The following is a 17989-nucleotide window of genomic DNA, read 5'->3' on the forward strand; positions in this document are numbered from 1 at the left end:
TGTAGTTTTTCTTTCATTATGATCCGAAAGGAATATATCTAGTATATATTCTTTTCTACATTCTTTATGAAGTTTTTGTGCTCTAATATATGGTCTGCTTTTTTTATAGATGCTGAACAAAAGGTACATTCCTTTATATTTCAATTCAATTTTCCCCAGAGTTTTACCATATCTAAGTTTTCTAAAATTGACTGTGCATGTTATTCCTTCCTTGAGTCAAATATGAGAGCAACCTTCACTTTTCCCTCTCACTTTCCCCCTTTTCCCTGCCATGGAAAAAGCTTTTTCTTGCCTCTTTTTGAGAGATAATTTGCCCCATTCCATTTCTCCCTTTCTCCTCCAATATATTCCTCTCTTACCCCTTAATTTTTTTTTTTTTTTTAGATATCATCCCTTCGTATTCAACTCACCATTTTTCCTCTGAAGTATTATACTGAGTTTTACTGAGTAGGCGAGTTTTGGTTTTACTCCTAGTCCCTTTGAATTGCGGAATATCATCTTCCAAGCCCTCTGATCCCTCTCATCCTATAGAATCTGCTAGATCTTGTATTATCCTGATTGTGTTTCCACAATATTCAAATTGTTTCTTTCTGTCTCCTTGCAATATTTTCCCCTTCACTGGGAACCCTGAAATTTGACTAAAACATTCCAAGGAGTTATTTTCTTTTTTGAGATTACTTTCAGGAAGACACTGGTCGATTCTTTCAATATTTATTTTACCCTCTGTTTCTAGATTATCAAGATAGTTTTCCTTGATAATTTTATGAAAGATGATGTCTAGGTCTATTCTTGGTCATGGCTTTGGGTTGTCCCACAATTTTCAAATTCTCTCTTCTGGATCTATTTTACACGTCAATTGTTTTTCCAATGCTGTATTACAAATTGTTTGCTATATTTCCATTCTTTTGGTTTTGTTTTACAATTTCTTGATTTACCAGAAAGTAATTAGTTTCCATCTGCTCCATTCTAACCTTTAAGGTGTTATTTTCTTCAGTGAGCTTTTGGGTCTCCTGTAACAAGCAGTTGACCCGTTTTTCATAGTTTTCTTGCATCACTCTCATTTCTCTTCCCAATTTTTGATCTACTCTTTTACTTGATTTTCAAAACCCTTTTTGAGCTCTTTCATGGCCTGAGACCAATTCATATATTTCTTTGAGGCTTTGGATAGAAGAGCTTCGTCTTTGTTTTGTTCTGTTTGCATGCATTAGTCTTCCTTATCACCAAAGTAAAATTCGATAGTCTGATTCTTTTTCTGATTTTTGTTCATTTCCCTAGACATTTACTTGACTTTTGAGCTTTGTGTAATCATAGATCTCTGCTTCCTGTGGGGCTGGGTAATATACTGCTAGCTGCTCAATTCCCCCATAATCTGTGGGCCTAGAGCTCCAGAAGCTGTGGCTGCAGCTGCCTCTGCTTTTTCTGTGGCTGCTGCGCGTTCCTTTGCCCTCTTTCGTTTCTGTTGCCTTTTGCTTTCCTTTCTGTTTCTTTTCTGAGGCTAGATCCCTCCACTCTTTCACACCGATTCCACAGGCTTTTCCATTGACCTTCCAATTTGTCCTGAGTGTTTCGGGGTCCTGAAATCTGGAAAGTGCCACAGATGTGAGAGATTCAGTCTCCCTAATGCCTGCTCAAGTCTCCTCTGTGCCAGGCAAGGTCCACTGTGTACTGTGCTCTGCTCTCTGAATCATTCAATAGACACTTCCCAGCAACTTTCCAGGCTGTCTTAGGCTGAAGGTTTGCTTCTCTGTCATCCTGTGGGTTCTGCAGCACCAAAATTTGTTTAGAGCTATTCTTTTCCGTCATTTGGATGGGATTTGGGGCAGTACTCTAGACAATGTACGTTGTTACTCTACTATCTTGCCTCCACCTCCTGCTTCCTTTTTTTACTTCAGCTGAAGTATGCAATAGTTTCTCCTCCAATCCCTCCAATCTCTCTCTTCCTCTCTCTCTCTCTCTCTCTCTCTCTCTCTCTCTCTCTCTCTCTCTCTCTCCTTCTCTCTCTCTTTCTCTCTCCGTGTGTGTGTGTGTGTGTTTGTGTATGCGTGCTTCAAATGTCTTTCTTGTAAACACGTTATTATAAAATTCAAGATATCCAGTATTTCTTAAATTATTTTTCCTCAATCTACTATCCACGGCAGTTGCTTTTCTGATGAAATACTTCGCATTTTACTCTATTTTAAGAGCCCCTTGAATAGCAAGGTAGTCAAATCAATCAATATTTAACCATATAAATTTAGGATATTTCCAGTTGGATCTAACGCAAAAGCTGATGCTTAAATGGTTGGGCCACATGATGAAAAGATGGCACTCATCAGAAAAGACCCAGATTTAAAAAAAAAAAAAAGATTGAAGTAAAATGCAGAGGGGGTGGCAGAGGATGAGGTGAATATAATCTCATGTAAACTGTAATTATCGGCTTGGAGAGACTTTGAAAGTTAGCAGATAACAATCTGTTCTATGGCCAGAATGTTGTGAAGTGTTGGATATGACTAAACAGCTGAACAGTAGTTGAATCAGTGAGAGTTGATTTTTGTGTTGTTGTTATGCTTGTCCTTTGTTCTCGAAGAGGATCATGACATCAAGATGATGACATGACGTACAGTGGACTTTGAGTTGACTGAGGGAGGGTGCGAGGTCAACAACCTCACTTTCATCTCCTGATCCATCTGGGTCCAGGTGCCTGATATTCATCAGGACAACTGGAGATGGCACAGGATACGATGTGATACCCTGGCCCTTTCAGGGTAAGGTCTTATCACATTCTCACGTTGAATGAGACATACCCATTCAATGAATAGCCTTCTTTAAGTGGTTGCTCAATGGACGGTCCCTTTAATAAAAAAAAAAAAAATTCATCGTGGGAAGGAAACCCCCTCAGGTGTATAAAGGGATATAAGAAACAGGAATAAATAAGATATTATAATTAAATACAAATTTCATTTATACCAAATAAATTTTCATCAAAGAAAATGCTATAGAGAAAGAAGAGAAAAGGACTTAGGAAAGAAATCCATTCAATTCTTCTGATAAGAGAGTATGATCTGGATAATGATCCAGCAAAGGAGGAAGAAAAAGAGAATTCAGATGTGTAGGATAAGAACAAAGAGTGTGGTGTCGCATAAACCTCGAAAGAAGAAAGTAACAAGGAAAAAGACTGGTCAGTAGTGTGAAAGCAACAGAGAAGTGAAGGAGAATGAGTACTGAGAGAAGTCCTTTTCATCATGTGAAACTGCAGTAAAGAAGATAGTTTTCAATAGCATATTAATACTATTAAATGAACAAGAGAAGAGAAGACAGAATTAACAGAAAATGTCCTCAATTTTTGTTTATTTTGTTGTTGACTCTTAAAACTAAAGAAAGTGATAAGAAAAATATTAGTAATGCTGATTAAACAGAAAACAGTGTCCTGAGGACATATATTTTGGGGAAGGCAGGAAAGATAATTGTTGAAACACTTACCAGGATATCATTTATCCTTAATTTTAGCAGTCTGTGTTCAGAACCTCATAGTTTCAATGAGAATTTGGGCTCACCTAGGTGCACAGTAGATAGAGTGCTCAGCCTGGAGTTAGGAAGACCTGAATTCAAATATGGGCTCGATCACTTACTACCTGTTTGATACTTGAATTAACTTCTGTTTACTTTGGGTGTCTTACCTGTGTAATAGAGACAGTAGCACCTACCTTCTAGGCTTGTTGCGAAGAATAAATGAAATAATACTTGTAAACTCCTTACCGTACTGCCTGTACACAATAAGTTTTATATAAACATCAGTTATTATTATTGCTATTATTATCTGTACCTTTATACTAGTATGAAGTGAAGGCTCTGTAAACAAATGACCAAAGCATCATACAGGTTTTGCAACTGCTATTAATACTAAAAATACTAAAGAGCTTACACAGATTATCACATTCACAGTTAATTCTGAAAAATAAAATGAAATAAAATCAAACAGATAATAGGGTTCTTAAGCAAAAAGCTATCTATATTCTATTGGAAGATGGAAACTACATACATGAGCTAGGATCTCCTCTAATAGGAGACCGAAGGAAGTGATGATAAACCTTGATACACACACACACACACACATACACACACACACACATATATGCACACATATATAGTTCTAGCTAGATAAAGAATCAAACAATGTGGTGGAGCAACAGTGGTGACGTATGACAGCAAAAATGAGGTAAATACATTTATAGTCGTGCTTAGTGCCTGGGTCTGTTGGTGCTTGTCTGAACTTAGGGACAATCCGTTCTGGTAATTAGCAGAGTTCATCCAGAAGGAGAGCACAAAGGATTACTTTTATCACAAGTTTGAGATGCAACTTTCTTGATTGGTCATAGGTCTGGAAATCAGGGTTTCTCCTAGTAGTAAAAAGAGAAGATTAAAGGAAGGAGGGTGTTCTTTGCATGGACAGGAGGAGGAAAACCAATCAATCTGTTTCCTTTGAATCTTGCTGAAAGTGATCGTGAGAGTGACCCGATGCAGACCATAATGTGTACTTTTTTCTTTCTTTCATTAACTTTTATAACTAAAGAATGGGCCTATTTCCAAGAGTTTTCATAATTAAAACTATTATTTTTCTTTTGATGGTTATTGGAGAATGTATACATGTATTTACATTAATTATTCTTATTTTCCCAAACTTGACAGAAATTATTGTCAAATAAGTAATTATTTGGTGTGATCATGGATTTTTTCTCTTCTTCATTGGAAGATTAGGTTAAAGTTTTATTCTTTGAAGGGGAATGTGGATGATGAGAGGAAACCTTGGAACTGCGACCCCACTCAAATATAAAACTTTACAAAGAATTTAATATAAGATGAATTCCAGCCCATTGTGTTCCACCAAGCTGAGCTTGAGTAGAGGTGGATCCATTTTTTTCTAGATTGCTCTATTGGGGGTAGTTTGGATGAAAGATGAATCTCTTTATCCTGCAATGAGTGATCATAGCAATGTCCTGCCAATCCGTCATTGGAATAATCCAGACTTTCATTATAATATTCTTCCCTGTCATCAATTATTAACGAATTGAAGGTGATTGCCACACTGAGCAACACCCACTCTTGCAAAGGTAGGTAAATGTGGAGTGGGTTCCCTGATGGATCTTTGGCATTTGAGAGTTCCACTGATGTTTTTTCATTAATTATCTGCTAGCATGATTACTAAAAAGACTGACTACCCACATATTATGTCTTTCAAAATTTTTACATGTCACTTGAAAGATCCAAAGGGCTCCCACCCATCTAGTTCTTCATTATTCATTTGCTTGAATTGTTGTTAAATATTGTTGACTCCATTTGGGGTTTTCTTGGCAAAGATATTGGAGTGGTTTGCTATTCTCCTTCATTTTAGCGATGAAGAAACTGAGGCAAACAGGTTCACACAACGAGGGAGTGTTTGACGTCGAATTTGAACTCAGGAAAATGAGACTTCCTGACTTCAGACCAGATGCTCTATCCACTGTGCAGCCCCCAAAATTTCTCTAAGTACCTTATCTAGGTCACCATTCAAATGTAGGATCTGAAGAGAAAGTTGTAAACTTTGTTGAAAAAAGGCACTGTTGTTCTTTCATTAGGGTTGTTCTTTAAAGCCATTTTCTTTGGAAAGATAAGATATAAATTAAAAAATAAACGCAACTCCTTAGAACACTTTGGTGCTTTGTGTAAGCTCCCATTCTGTCCCAGGTGATTTTTTTCCTGTCTTTAGTTTGCCTTCTCTCCCCAACTGTTGATTATTCCTGTAGTTTTCAAAAAAACAGCAACAAAAAAAAAACCACACACACAACAGTAATTATAAATAGAAATGATAGCATTAATATCAAGCAATAAGCAAGACATAAAGATTTGAAAAGCACTTTCTTTGATCCTCCCAGCAAACCCATGGAGTCACACTGTAGTCACTATTAGTATCTTAATTTTACACATTACAAAATTGATTAAGGAAGAATGATTGTCCCACTAACTAAATAAACGCAAAAAGGAAGGAGTCAAACAAAGATTTTCCTTATTCCAGGTCTAGTACTCTAAACATTGCCACACCAATTAATCTTATGCACAATTATGATAAACTTAAAAGAAATGGAGTTTTTTAATTTAATCTGAATTGAATTTTTTTTAGCACCTAGTTCTAGGACGTTCAAATGACAAATTTTGATGTACTGAGAGCCTTCTCATCTTCTGCTTCCTGTCCATTTATCAATCATTACCTTTGTAATCTTGGGAACTGGAAAAAAATGAAATATCATAGGCACAGATTAGGATTGGAACCTTTTCAGTGTATGTTGAGATCTCTTTAACACTGGCACGCTCTCTAAAATATTGGCACCCTCACCAAATGTGGGATTTGATACGAAGATATGGAGACTTCTTATCTTCCAATCCGAAACTGAGGGCTTCTTTTTATCCAAGAGGTGATGGTTTTTGTGGCGAAAATAATGTTAGTTTAGCATATCTAATTGACTTTTGTTTTGTGCAACTATGTTGTGACTGAATAAGTTTCTTAATTGTTTTTTATCTTTAATAGTCACATATGTCATAAGATTTGGTAAATAACATGTGTGTGCTTCTAAATAACTAATAAAAACTTCTCAATATTTATGTGAAACGACAATAGGAAAATAATTATTAATATAATGTCAACAATGGAATAATAACTTAAATAATAATATGTCCTCATTGGCTTATTTCAAAGATCTGCAAACTATTGACTTATAATAAAAAATAGAGGATGTCAGAAAAACTGTGATCAGAGAAAAATTCACATGTCAAAATGCTTACACCAATAAATAGAGGAACGAGTAGACGTGGGTAAAATTAGGTATGTCAGTAAAATTAGCTAGAAAAACAATAAGATAAATTTCTCCCATTAAACATAGTATTGCAAATCCTAAAAACTAAAAGTGAGTTGAATTAAACATGTGAAAAATCATTGAATTAGTAAAGAAAAAGTAAGAGTTGGTTTTAGAAATAAAAATATTTTTACTTTAATTTAAAAAAGAGAGAAGGCAACCAAATTACTAGTATCAAATTGAAAAGAGTGTATGAACTACTAAAAAAGATGAAATTGAAGCAATTATAAGGATTTTGCCCAACTATATATCAAGAAAGTTAACAATTGCAATGAAATAGCATATTTACAAAAATATAACTTAGCCAGATTAGCAGTAGATGAAATAGGATATCTAAATGGACCTATTTTAGAAAAAGAAATTTAACAGGCCACAAATGAGCTTCCTAAGAAAATAAAGAAGCAAGAATAAATGAATTTACAAATGAATTCTAACATTCATTTAAAGATTACTGAGTTCTGTGGTGTGGAACCAAGAGGATGGAGGAGAAAGATGGAACTGCTCTAGCTCTTCCCCCATAGTCCATAAAATACCTGTAAAAAATGACTCCAAACAAATTCTAGATTAGCAGAAGCCACAAAATGGCAGAATGAAAGATATTTCCAGCCCAAGACACCCTGGAAGACCAACAGGAAATATCTATCGCACAGGGCTCAGAGGAGAGCACAGCCCAGCCTTGGTCATGTGGCACAGAAAGGACTATAAGAGGCTTCAGGGTGTGAAATCACTGGCGGCAGCAGAAGTGCCCAGATTTCTCAACCCACAAAAGCCAAAGACAGCTTCAAAAATCAGTAAGAACGCTCTTTCACCTGGGTGAGAGTCCAGTGCCATCCGGCCCCAAGCCTGGTCCCAGGGTGGAAGCAGCCACTGTTGCAGCAGTGTCCACTTTTTAACCCCTCTCCCTAAAGACCTTTGGGGAATCTTGAAGATCATCTGAGTCTCAGTTCTGAGTGGTGGACTAGGCGTGAGGAAGAGCGCTGAAACTGGCTTGGTGGAGCTGTAGGTGATGGTGGAGAGGGAATCCTATGCACAGATTCAGGGCAGAAAAGCGTACTTGTTGTTGGTTACAGTCCAGAGCACAGGGTAGGAGAGGAGCACACTCCTCTCCCTTGATTCTGCCTCCCACTTTGGAGGAACAGAGAACTTACAGGTGTCTAAAGTATACCCTCCACTTGCCAAGGGACTCAAAAGTCAAATAACTGGCAGATAATATATTCAAAAAAGGGAAAACTAAGACCATAAAAGCTCACTTTTTTCATTTTCTGGTATTATCTTCCATACTTTCAAATTAGGAAGAACAAAGCATAGCATCAGAGAAGGACATCAAAGTCAACGCTTCTACATCCAAAATGTCTGAAAAAATATGCAATGGTCTCATGCTATGGAAGAGCTCAAAAAGGAGTTTGAAAATTAAGTAAGAGAGGTGGAAGAGAAATTGGGAAGAGAAATGAGAGAGATGCAAGAAAATCATGAAAAGCATGTCTCCAGTTTGCTAAAGGAGACCCAAAGAAATGCTGAAGAAAATAACATCTATAAAAATAGACTAAGCCAAATAACAAGAGGTCCAGAAAGGAAATGAGGGGAAGAATGCTTCAAGTAGCAGAATTGGCCACATGGGAAAGGAAGTTCAAAAGCTCACTGAAGAAAATAGTTCTTTCAAAATTATAATGAAGCAGATGGAAGCTAATGACTTTATGAGAAACAAAGAAATTACAAAACCAAACCAAAAGAATGAAAAAATAGAAGACAATGTGAAGTATCTCAGTGGAAAAAACAACTGACCTGGAAAACAGATACAGGAAAGATGATTTAAAAATTATACTTCTATCTGAATACCACTATAAAAAAAGAGCCTAGATTTCATCTTACAGGAAAGTATCAAGGAAAACTGCCTCGATAATCTTGGACCAGAGGGTAAAATAGAATTAGAAAGAATTCATAAATCACCTCCTGAAAGCGATACTAAAAGGAAAACTCCTAGGATTATTGTAGACAAATTCCAGAGTTCCCATTCAAAGGAGAAAACATTAAAAGCAGCCAGAAAGAAACAATTTATGTATTTTGGAAATACAATCAGGATAACACAAAGTTTAGTAGCTTCTACACTAAGGGATCAAAGTAATTGGAATATAATATTCCAGAGGCTGAAGGAGGTAGGATTAAAACCAAGAAGCACCTATCCAGCAAAACTGTGTATGATATTTCAGAAGGAAAATGAAATTTCAATGAAATAGAGTACTTCCAGGCATTCTTGTTGAAAATACCAGAGCTGAATAAAAAATTTGACTGTCAAATACAAGAATCAAGAGAAACATGAAAAGGGAAAAAGGAAAAAGATGCCTTAAGGAAGTCATTAAAGCTCAGCTGTTTACATTCCTACATGGAAAGATGTCATTTTTAAATCATGAGAGTTTTTTCGGTTTTAGAGTGTATATATATTCCCTAACATATATAATACGTTAGTAAATATGTATATATATATATATATATATATATTCATATTTACTAACGTATTATATATATATTGGGGAATACATACATGTACGTGTGTAATAGTATGCATATATATTATATGTGTAGGTATGTATATCTACATGGGTGTATGTGTTTATGTGTGTATATATATGTGTGTATATATATATATATGTGTATATATATGGAGGGAGGGAGGGGAAGAGAGAGAGAGAGAGAACAGGGTGAGCAGAATATGAAGGGAGAATACCCAAAAGGAATCAAATTTACTGTTGAATGGAATGTACTAGGAGTAAGAGAAAAGGAGAGGTAGAATGCAGGAAATCATCTCACATAAAAGTGGGAAGGAAGAGCTTTTACAATGGAGGTGAAGAGGGGAGAAATGAAAGGAAATAATTGAGTCTTACTCTTATGGGATTCGGCTTAAGGAGGGAATAACACACTCAGCTGGATATGGAAATCTATTTTTCCCTGCAGGAGAGCAAACGTGGGAAAGGGAGATAATAGAAGGGACAACAAATTGGAGAATGGAATAATCAGAAGCAAAAACTATTGAGGGAGGACAGGTGAATGGAGAGAACTGAATAAATGAAGGGCAGGATAGGCCAAGAGGGAAAAGTGGTTAGTCTTCTACAATAAAACTATTACGGAATTGGTTTCTGTTGTTAAACAGGTATGACCTATATCGAATTGTTTGTTGTCTCAATGAGAGCAGATGGGGAAAGAGGGAGAGAATATGGAACTCAAAGTTTAAAAAATGAATGTTAAAAACTATTTCAGCATGCAAGTGCAAATTAAGCTTTACAAGCAATGCAGTATAGAAATCTATTTGTCTTACAAAAAAGTAGAGGGGAAGGGAGGTGGAAGAAGGGTGTGTTATAGAAGGGAGGACAAACTGGAGGAAGGGGTGGATGTGATTCCTGCTATCCTGCTGGGTGGGACAGGGAAAAATGAGTAGAAAATTTTGAATTCAAGTTCTTGAGGAAGTTAACGTTAAGAACTAAAACATAAATAAATTCTATATTAAAAATAAGATCATCCAATTCCAACATTAAAGGAATTATTTGAAATAATTGTGAAAAAAGAATCCATCAAGCTCCTTAGAATCAAATATGACACTGATACCTAAATTAGGAAGAATAAAAGCAGGGATATCAAAATATAGACCAATTTCATTAATAAATGTGGGTGCAAAAGTCCTCAATAAAATACTTGAGAAAGATTACAAGAATATATTACAAATATCATACATTATGATCACGTGGGATTTATACTGAAATGCAGGAATATTGTAACATAAGGGAATTAATGTTACTGATTATATAAATACGAAAAGTTTCAAAAATGATATGATTGTATCAGTAGATGCAGAAAACAAAAGCTTTTGGCTAAAGTAGACCACAAAGTCTACTGAAACAATTGAAAGAATTACTATCAAATGATTTTTCTTTAAATTGATAAAAAGTATTTATCAAAATCAGAAGTCTTTCCGGAAGGATCATGTGTGAAACAAAGATTCTCAACATCAACAATATTATTCAATATTATATTGGAAATCCTAGCAATACTAATTAAAGAAAAAAAAATAGGATTTGCAAAAATAAGGAATCTCTTTTTTTGCAGACAGCATGATAATATGCTGGGAACACCTCAGAGATTCAAATAAAAAGTGAGCTGAAACAATTGTTTTAGCAAAGTAGCAGGAAAAATCCACAAAAATCATCAGCATTTCTTCAGATCAAAAATAAAATCTTGCAAGATGAGATACCAAAATCTGTGCAATTTAAAATGATTCTACATAGTATAAAATACCTGTGAGCATATCAGCCAAAACAAAACTAGGATCTATATAAACAAAATTATGAAAAAAAATCATGCAAATAAGTTCAGATTTATTTAAATGGAGAAATATTCATTGAATGACAATTTTACTTAAAATAATTCACATATTTAATGCCAACTAAATTATCAAAATTTATTTTGCTGAGTTAGAAAAAATAGTAAAATTCATTTGGAAGAAAGGGACTGAAGAATATAAAAGTAATTAATGAAAAAAAAAATTCTACCAAAGAGATATAGCAGTACCAGATGTTGAAATATAGTGTAAGACAGTAATGATCAAAACTGTCTGGTACTGGATAAGGAATAGAAAGATAGATCAGTAGAGCAGAGTAGTCATACAATTTACAGCAACAAATAAATATGATAACCATGTACTTGACAAGCGTAAAGACTTAAGATTTTTGTGTAAGCACTAAATATTTGTTTAAAAAAGTATTGGAAAAACTTGAAAAAATATTGTAGTAATTTCCCACAGACTAATTTCAATTGACCAAGAGAAGGTCAAAATGGATACACGACTTAGATATGAAGGGAGATATTACGTGAAAGTTTGAAGAATGTGAAATATTTCGCTTCTCAGACTTTTATGGGTAAGTGAATAGCTTTTGAATAAATAAAAGACAGAGAGCAAAGTTAGATGTAAAATGGATAATTTAGATTATATACTAAAAAGCTTTTGTAAAAGTACAAATAAAACAAAAGTAGCAGAGAAAAGAAGGAAAGCAGAAAACAAATACTTTGTGCATGTGGGTTCTTGCTCCGTTTTGATGATCTCTTTGGATCATGAACTAGTAGTGTTATTCCTTAATCAAAGAGTATGAATAGTTTTATAGTCCCTTAAGAATTGTTCCAAATTGTTCTCTGAAATGGTTGGATTGGTTCACAGCTTTACCAGCAATGTATCAATGTTTAATTTTCCCACATCTTCTCCAATAGTTTTCATTTTTCTATTCTGTCATGTTAGAGAGTGTGATAGGTGTGAGCTTGTACCTCAGAGTTACTTTGATTTGTGTCTTTCTAATCAATTTTTATTTAGAGCGCTTTTTATTATGGTTCTAGACACCTTTAATTTCTTCCTCTGAAAAATGCTTGTTCATATCCTTTATTTATCAATTCAGAATGACTTATATTATCTTAAATTTAAGTCATTTTTCATATATTTTAGAATGAGATCGTTATAATTTCTAAAATACATAGAGTTGAGTAAAATTTTCAAGAATACAAGTCATTCCTCAACTGTGTGTGTTCGTCCTTCATTGCCGAAGAAGACCATGACATCAGAGAAATAATGATGTGACTTGCACTTGACTTTTGTTTTGTTTTTCTTTTGTTCTGAGTGAGAGAAGGTTGTGCAGGTCACCAACCTCATTTCTCCTCCAGAACCATCTGAATCCAGTGACCAGATATTCATCAAGATGTCTGGAGATTGCCCAGGATGAGGCAACTGGGGTTAAGTGACAAGGTCACAAACTAGTAAGTGTCAAGTGTCTAAGTTGAGATTTGAACTCAGGTTCTCCTGACCCATGCACTGGTGTTATATGCACTGCACAACCTAGCTGTACCCATTCCTCAACTGATAAATTGTCAAAAGATATAAACAAGCAAGTTTCAGAGGAAGAAATTGAATCTCTCTATAGCCATATGAAAACATGCTCTAAATGACTATTGATTAGAGACATGAAACCCAAAAGAAGTCTTAGGTACCATATCACATCTCTCAGCTTGTCTAGCATGCTCCAACAGGAAAATGATAAAGGTTGGAGAAAATGAGGGAAATTTTGAACACTAAGCTGTTGTAGTTGTGAGCTGATCCAATCATTCTAGAGAACAATTGAAACTATGCTCAAAGGCATATAAAAATGACTATATAAATGTGCATACCCCTTAACCCAGCAATGTGAGAATACAGTTGGGCTCTATTCCAAAGAAATTGTAAATGTAGAAAAGGAACCCAAATGTACAAAACTATTTATAGCAGCTCCTTTTGTGATGGCCAAGAACTGGAAATTGAGGGGATGCCCATGAATTGGGGAATGACTGAAGAAGTTGTGGTTTGTGAATGTAATGGAATACTATTGTGTTATAAGGAATGATGAATAGATGGACTTCAGAAAAACCTGGAAAGACTTATATTAACTTATGCTGAGTGAAGTGAGCAGAACTTGGTAAATATTATATACAGTGACAGCCACAGTGTGGGATGAATAACTTTGATAGAATTCACCCTTTTAGGCAGTGCAAGGGCCTAAAACAGTTTCAAAGGACTGATGGTAACAAATGCCATCCACCACCACTGAAAGATCTATGGATTCTGAATGCAGAATGAAGCAAACTATTTTATTTTGTTTTGTTCTTTCTTCTTTCCTTCCTCCTTTTCTTCTATACAATATGACTAATGTGAAAATATGTTTAATAGGAATGTATATAGAGAGCCTATGTCAGGTTGCATCCTGACTTGTTGAGGGAGAAGAGGATGGAGAGGAAAAATTTTAAAGTTATGTAACAGAATGTTGAAAACTAACAGTAAATAAATTAACTTAAAAAAAAGAAATGAGGTCTTTATCAGTCGTTTACCATGAAGATTGTTTCCCAGTTTTGTAATCTTGGTTGCATAGGCTTTTTGAAAAAACTTCTTAATGTTTCATAATGTTCCCTATTTTTCTTTTGGTCACAAATTTTTCCCTCTCCACAGCTTGTACATGTACACTATTTCTTGCTCTCCTAATTTGCTTATCATGTCTTGCATTATGTCTAAATTGTGCACCCATTTGAACCTTATCTTGGTATATGGTGTGCAATGTCCATCTATGCTTAGTTTCTGCCATCCTATTTACCTGTCTTTCCAGCCGTGTTTGACAAATAATTCATTCTTACCCAAGAAGCTGAAGTCTTTGGGTTTATCAAACAGTAGATTACTCTTGTCATTGATTACTGTGTCTTGCACAGTTGTTCATTGATTCCACAGAGCTAGCATTCTATTTCTTAGTCAGTAGCAAATAGTTTTGGTGACTGCTGTTTGATAATATAGTTTTGCACCTGGTACCACTAGGCCATATTCCTTGCATTTTCAAAATTATTGACCTCACGTTTTTCCACATTAATTTTATGACTATTTTTCCTGCTACGGGAAATAAGTTTTGGTAGTTTGATATGGCACTGAGTAAATAAATTTATTTAAGCAGAATAGTCATTTTTATTCTCTTAATTTGACTTACCCATGAGCAATTGATATTTTTCCAGTTGTTTAGATCTGACTTAGAAAAGTGTTTTGTAATTTTGTTCATATAATTCCTGCGTTTGCTTTGGCACATAGATTCCCAAATATTTTACATTGCCTACAGGTACTTTAAATGGACTTTAAAAAAAATCTTTCTTGCTGCTTGGATTGGTTTGTAATATATTGAAATGCCAATAATGTATGTGGATTTGTATTATATCCTGCAAATTTTCTAGAGTTGTTAAGTATCAAGTTGTTATGTAGTATTTTAGTTAACTCTCTAAGTATACCACCATACTTATAATAAAAACTTTTGGTTGTGTTTCCTCATTGCCTGTTCCTTCATGTTTTCCTTTTCTTATCGTTAAATCTAACACTGCTAATACAATTTTGAATAACAATGTTGATAATGGATATGTTTGTTTCACCCCTTGTTTTATTGGGAAAGCTTCTAGATTGTCCCCATTACATACAGTGCTTGCTAATGACTTTAGATATCTGTCATTAGTCGTTGAGTATTTCTCATTTTAAAGAAAACTCCATTTATTCTTATGCTCTCTAGTGTTTTTAATAGGAATGTGTGCTACATGTTGCAAAAAGTTTTTCCCCCATCAACTTAATCATATGATTTCTGTTAATTTTATTGTTGGTATGATCAATTATTCTGTTACTTTTTCTAGTACTGAAATAGCTCTGCATTCCTGCTATAAATCCCACCTGATCATAGTGTATTCTACCTGTGATAAATTACTCTACACTGATTGTTAATATTTTATTCAAAATTCATGCAACAGTATTCCTAGGGGAATTTGGTGTATAATTTTCCTTCTCTGTCTTGTTCCTCCCTGATTTGGACACCATATTTATGTCATATGTGTAATTTGGCAGAACTCCTTTTTTAAACTATTTTTGAAAAGAGTTTATATAGTAATGGAATTAATTGTTCTATAAATATGTTGAAGAAATCACTTGCAATCCGTCTATGTTTTTCTCCTTAAGGATTTCATTGATTTTTTTTCAATTTCTTTTTGTAAGTTGTGTTGAATTTTTAAATGCTTCTTGAATTAATGCAGATAATTTATATTTTTGTAAATATTCATTCACTTCAATTATATTGTCAGATGCATTGGCATTCATTTGAGCAAAATATCTCTTAAAGTTTTAAAACTTTCTCTTCATTGGTAGTGAATCTACACTTTTTGTTTTTGTTTTCATATTTTGTACTAATGAAGTTTAGCTCAAGGTAAAGATCCTTCCCAACACTTACTTGTTCAGGGAGACCTTCTTCAGTCACATGGAAGTCTGAATCAGATGAGTCTGTGGTTGGAGGAGCTTCCTCAACTGGTGCAGCAGAAAGAGGTGGAGCAGGAAGTCTGAGGTAGAGCTGAGAGGAAGTTGGTCACAGTATTTACAAGTGAGGGAGAGAGAGAAAGGAGGCAGTGAGCTGTGAGTGTTCATTTGTGGGAAGATCCTGCCAGGTAGAAGGCTTGGGGATGGTGGTGCCATATGCATTGTTATTGTTTGTAGATTTCTTTGTTGCTATGATGAATGTGACGTTGTGATATTTGGATAAATGTTTTGTTTCTGCTTTCCATGTGAAGAGTCTGTTATGTTTTGTGATTCAGAATTATGCTGACATAGTCATAGATAACATAGGAACTGTGAATGTCACATTGGTGCTATGGTAGGTTATCAGAAGTATCAGTCCTCCTCCTCCTTTTAATTGCTCAGTATTGATTCTTCATCTTGCACCTCATTTATATAAAATAATTACTTTTTAGCTGTTTTTAAATGGTTTTACTTTGTAAAATTATGTCATACTCAGATCTACCTCAAGGTCTCTAATTAACTACCAGTAACTAAAAACAATCTGAGACATACATTTTACATCTACAAACAGTAAATATTCTGTCCTCATTGAATCCCATAAGGCTTTGGTATGTACCTTACATATCTCTTGGCTCTTCTAAAATACGAATTTACATAGTTATTTTTCTGTATATTTGGAGGGGATAACAATTTGTATATGGCAGGTGAAAGTTTCATGTGCAATAATTTTTTTTTATTGTACTGAGTGATGGAAAGTCATGACCTGTTCGATGAATTGAAAATAAAATAATTTTTTTAGAAAGAAAGAAAATTCTTTCCATTTCCTTTCTTTCTTAATTATTTTGAGGTTAGAGCTATCTAGCTGTGAATGTGTAAGATTCTACTTGCAAAATTTTGCCGTCTGTTTCATTCTCTACCTTGTTTGACTTTTCCTGTAAAAATTTGGATTGTCTGTCATTTGATGCATGTATTTTAAAAGGTTTGTTTTTATTTATTTGTTGTATATTTTACTATTGTATATTTTATTTATTATTTTATATTAAATATATTCATGTTTTTGTCTATGGTACATTTTTTCAAAAAGAAGTTCCTGTAGTTCACTCTTTTTTATTATATGTACTTTTTTATTTCGCTTTATCTGAGATAATGATTTCTACCTCTGCATTTTTGCATTTGAGGTGAATTATAATAGGTTTTGTTCCTGCCGGTTATTTTAGCTTTGTGTGTGTGTCTATCTGTTTAAAGAGTCTCTTGTAAACCATATGATTTTACAATTCATTTTGCTTTCTAAATTCTGTTATATGATGATGGTGATGGAAAACTATTGCGCTATAAATAGTGATGAGTAGGATGTTTTCAGAAAATCTGGGAAAGACAAACATGAATTTATGCAAAGTGAAATACATTCTGTACAAAGGAACAGCAACATTGTGGAATGATCAGCTAAGAATGACAGTCACACTTAACAATGTAAAAATGTGAGAAAATTCTGAAGGAATTATGATGAAAAATACCGTCCATACCCAGAGAAAGAATGGATGGTGTTTGAACACGGACTGAAGCATATTTTTAACTTACTTTATTTTTGTTGAGGTTTTCTTTCTTTATTTCTTTTGTCTGTGTTTTCTTTAAAACATGACTAGCATGGAAATCTTTTGAACGACTACACATGTATAACCTTTGCTTGCCTTCTCAATAAGTGGGGTAAGGGTGGAGGAAAGCAGAGAACTTGGACCTCAAAGTAAATTGTTTATACATGTGAGTGGGAAAAAGATAATGCTAAAGAAATTGAAAAGGTAATTAAAATTATCAATAGTCATGTGACAAAAGCTCTAAATCATTATTAGTTTGGGAAATGCAAATTAAAACAACTGCAGTGTACCATCTCGTACTTTTCAGATTAGATATTATGAAAGAAATTTTAGGTGATAAATCTTAGACAAGATTAGTGAAAATCGGGACACTAATGCATCATTGGTGGAGTTTTGACCTTATCTAACCATTCTGGAGAACTCTTTGAAACTACAACGCAAAGTCAATCAAATTATGCATCCCAGTACATACGTGTCTTGCCCTTAATCATATTTTTTTGATATAATCCCTTCATGTTCAACTCACACTTGCACCCTTTGTCTAATATGTACTCCTAACTGTTCTAGTAATGATAAAGTTCTTATGAGTTACAAGTATCATCTTCCTATAGAGGAATGTAAAGAGTTTAACCTTATTAAATTTATTTTGATTTTTCTTTCTGTTCTTTTTAGGT

This window comes from Notamacropus eugenii, chromosome 1 (assembly GCF_028372415.1).
Source record: "Notamacropus eugenii isolate mMacEug1 chromosome 1, mMacEug1.pri_v2, whole genome shotgun sequence".
NCBI classification, from domain to species: Eukaryota; Metazoa; Chordata; class Mammalia; order Diprotodontia; family Macropodidae; genus Notamacropus; species Notamacropus eugenii.